General features: G+C 54.7%; 1 protein-coding gene across 5 annotated transcripts in view; it reads left to right on the forward strand.

The window, feature by feature from the left end:
• The first annotated feature begins 2,416 nt into the window (after positions 1-2,416).
• Positions 2,417-3,127, forward strand: part of PAK3 (p21 (RAC1) activated kinase 3) — a 76,766-nt gene continuing 76,055 nt past the window's right edge. For 4 of the 5 annotated variants that reach the window (XM_069065193.1, XM_069065195.1, XM_069065194.1 and 1 more), the window contains exon 1: positions 2,693-2,820. The gene's annotated coding sequence lies outside the window, so the exon portion shown is untranslated. Of the gene's footprint in view, positions 2,821-3,127 lie in introns of all 5 variants that reach the window. The other variant, XM_069065197.1, reaches the window with a different exon arrangement.

Raw genomic sequence — 3,127 nt, forward strand, 5'->3', positions numbered from 1 at the left:
ATTCCATCACAATCATAGACCACAACTTGTTCAGCCATTCCCCAATTGTTGGGCATCCCCTCAATTTCTCATTCTTTGCCCCCAGAAAAGAGCTGCTATAGATGTTTTTGTACACATAGGTCCTTTTCTTTTTTTTTAAATCTCTTTGGGATACAGACCTAGTGGTGATATTGCTAGGTCCAAGGGTATGCAGGATTTTATAGCTAACCTCCAATTGCTTAGCTCACTTTAGCTAGGCCTCTCCACTGCCCCCATCATATTGTACCCTTTAGCAGAAGTGTGCTACAGACACCTCACTGGCTTCTTAATTCCTCTAGTTTAAGGCCCCATACTTAGGACAGTGCTTAATATTGTTGCTAGATGTCCTTGAGCTTTAGTTTTGCCCAGTTTGGAGTGCCCTCTCCCTTCCCCTCCTGGCCTCTCTACCTGCCCAGCTCAAATTGGAGGCCACACCGCTGGAAGTCCTGTCCCAATAGGATTTTCAAGAATTCTTACAAGGCCTCTTTGTGTTTGTAACGTTTTTTTTTTTTTTATCAAATTCCGCTTAAATTGAATTAATGATGGAAAAAAATCCTTTATTAAGCACCTACCACCTGCCAGGTGGCTAGACAAGTGGCAGAAGACATTGAAATGGAAAAAAAAAACCCAAACCTCAAACTGCTGGGCCAGAGAAAAGCTATGCACACAAATCACCGTTATTAGTCGGACAATGGTGCCAGGACTGAGCAGGAAGAGATCACTTCCAGGGAGGGGTTTGGGGGAGAGAGGACAGTTGCAAAGGAGGACAGGAATTCCACAGGTATTATGTAGGGGAGGGGGCAGCCCATTGGGAGCTTGGGGGATGGATGGTCTGCAGCATGGCTGCAGGGACATGGGGGAGTAGCTGAGTAGCTCACCTTGGTTGGGAAGCCAGTGTGTGGAGGGGGAGGGTTCTGTTCTAGGACTGGCAAGATAGGTGGGGGCCAGGTTGGCCAAGGCTTTAACCATGTAGTCAGGGCCAAGCCCATTCTAGTTTTTTCAGGAAGCCGTGGGAAAGCACTGAAGGCTTTTGAGTGGGGATAATGGGAGCAGGGGAAGGCATTACCATTACTCTGACAGGATAAGAAGAAGATCTGGTCAGGTGTGCACAGCATGTTATTAAAAGATGATCTCATTTGATCCCCCAGCAATCCTGGAAGGGAAGAGCTAGCTACCAGATAAACTGAGGCAGCCAGAGGTCCCACAGCTAGTAAATGTCTCAGGCTGGATTGGAACTGATGTCTTCCTGATTCTAGAATCTAGATGCCAGGACACTTGCTGCCAAGTATGTATATGTGTCTCATTTGATGGCATGGACCATGTCTTCTACTTTGCAGGACAAAAAACATCTGACCCAGTTTGTTCTGAAGGTTTCAAAGTACCTTCCATGTCCTAACTCTGGTGTGTCTGCTGCCAGCTCTGTGAAGGAAGTGGTACAGGTAGTATCAACCCTATTTCACAGGTGAAGAAACTGATGCTCAGAGAAATTCTGAACTGACTGGTTCAGGGTCACACAGTCAGTGGTGGGCTTTCAGCCCAGATGTTCCTGGCTTTCCTGACAATCTACTTCAGGATGCAGAGTCATTGTGGGAAGCAGAGAGAAAAGGGGCTTGGATTCCAAAGACCTGGGCTCAAATTTGGACTCTGCCCCTTCCTACCCGTCATCTGTAAAAAGGGGATAGTAAATTAGATAGGTGGGCTGTAAAAACCCCATGTGCTCATTTCTGTGATTTCCATGAAGGTCCCAGCCATGTCCCCCCCAGTTATTGCTCTGAGATTTACAAAGTGCTTCCTGGTCCAGGGAATGACATTAGCCTCGGTTTACAGACAAGGAACCAGATAGAGGACCCCAGGGCCAGTGACTGTCTGAGGGAGGCTGCAAAGTCAGGACTTCTGATTCCCAGCAGCTGGGCAGGACCTGGAGACCTCACACCTTAATTTTCTGCTCAGGGAAAGGTTGTGTCCAAGGTCACATAGAGAGTCATTGGCAGGAGTGAGAGGAGTTGGTATTAAGCACCCTGGCCGTCTAGAAACTTCCACGACATGGCTCCTGTGACCTAGCAGAGTGGACAGTCGATTGTCTCCTCCTTTGGTCACAGGCCAATTCAGTGCTTGGCACATAGTAGGCACTTAATAAGCATTGACTTGATTGGTCCGAAAATGCTTCGTCGTGGCAGCAGGGGGAGCTCAGACACCAAACCCTGAAGTTTCGGGGCTGGGGGAGGGGGAACTGGGCTCATCCATCCTTGCCGGGATCTCCCAGAGGCCTTAGCTTTTCTTATTGATCACTAGAGCTTAGAGGCTTGTTGACAATTAGCTAGTAGAAGCCCCCTCCTCACCCCCCCCCCCCCCCCTTATAACAGAAGAAGGCGGCCGAGCCAAGGCCCAGCGCTGCTGCTGCCCAGCCCAGCTCGGCACACCGCCCGGAGCACCCTCCCTGCGCCTCCCGGCCCCGTGGGGCTCCCTCCTCCGTCTGCCCTCTCCTCACTCCCTTTCTCCTTTGCTCTCCTCCTCTCCATCTTCCTCCCATCCATCTCCCCGTCCTCTCTCCTCCCTCTCCCCCTCCTCTCCTCAGCCCCCCGCCTCCCCGTCACTCCTCCCCCTGCTCTCTCCAGGCTCCTCTCCTCCTCCACCCTCCCCTCGGTCCCCTCCCCTCGGTCCCTTGAGCTGCCTCCTCCTGCCGAGCGGAGCCAGCTCCGGGCACAGCCCCTGGGGACGCGGCTGCTTCTCCTCCCCAGCCCCGAAGAGCAGTGGCAGCAGGCGTCCGAGGGACAGCGACAGCGGCGGCGGCGGCGGCTGCAGGTCAGGGCAGGCGCGCCGGGGGCCGGCGAGGTGCGGTCCGCCCGCGACCTTGGCCATGGGGGGGGGGGGGGGGGGCGGGCGGGGGGGGGGGGGGAGGGGGGGGTGGGGGGGGGGGGGGGGACGGAGCGGGAGGGGGGGGGGGGGTGAGGTGGGGTTGGAGATGGCCGAGGCTGCGGCCCCCCTCCAACCCCCCAGCCTGCTCCGGGTCCGAGGGAGGGATGGGCGTGTGTGCGTGTGTGTGCTTGTGTGTGTGCGTGTGTGTATGTGGACGCTCCCGGCTTTGTTCCCCCCCCCCCCCCCCCCCCCC

This window comes from Petaurus breviceps, unplaced genomic scaffold (genome assembly GCF_028583685.1).
Source record: "Petaurus breviceps papuanus isolate PSGF00001 unplaced genomic scaffold, PetGlider_PUasm1.0 90681, whole genome shotgun sequence".
NCBI classification, from domain to species: Eukaryota; Metazoa; Chordata; class Mammalia; order Diprotodontia; family Petauridae; genus Petaurus; species Petaurus breviceps.